We start from the raw sequence: 533 nt of genomic DNA, 5'->3' as shown, positions 1-533 counted from the left end.
TTATTCATACTTACGTAGTCAAGAACTATCCTTGGGGCACCTTGGTGGCTCAGTTGGTTAAGCGTCCAACTTCAGCTCAGGTCATGATCTCACAGTCCTTGAGTTCTAGCCCTGCATCAGGCTTTGTACTGACAGCTCAGAGCCTGGAGCCTGCTTCAGATTCTGTGTCTCCCTCTCTCTCTGCCCCTCCCCTGCTCATGTTCTTTCTTTCAAAAATAAATAAACATTTAGAAAAGAAAAGAAGCTTTGCGCAGTGGCAGTATCGTAGCCAATGAGGTTTATCCGAGGCGCGATTATTGCTAATAGAAAAGAAAAGAAAAGAAAAGGAAAAGAAAAGAAAAGAAAAGAAAAGAAGTGTCCTTTATCTTAGAAGTCCCATCAAACTGTTCCTAGATGAAATCCCAAAGATTAATTATAATCTTCAGGGTGTGAAGGAAAATATTTGATGTGGGTACAAGTTAGGTAAGTACAACAACTAGTCCAAACCATGTTTCCAGAAGAATAGTTATGACAGTCTCAACATTGGTTCTGAG

General features: G+C 40.5%; 1 pseudogene; it reads left to right on the top strand.

Moving 5' to 3' along the window:
• The first annotated feature begins 242 nt into the window (after positions 1-242).
• LOC122492571 lies at positions 243-326 on the top strand (annotated as a pseudogene).
• Positions 327-533: the final 207 nt, after the last annotated feature.

Source organism: Prionailurus bengalensis, chromosome C2 (assembly GCF_016509475.1).
Source record: "Prionailurus bengalensis isolate Pbe53 chromosome C2, Fcat_Pben_1.1_paternal_pri, whole genome shotgun sequence".
Classification (NCBI taxonomy): Eukaryota; Metazoa; Chordata; class Mammalia; order Carnivora; family Felidae; genus Prionailurus; species Prionailurus bengalensis.
Note: the sequence above shows the minus strand (reverse complement) of the source record. Positions and strands in the feature narration are given on the sequence as shown.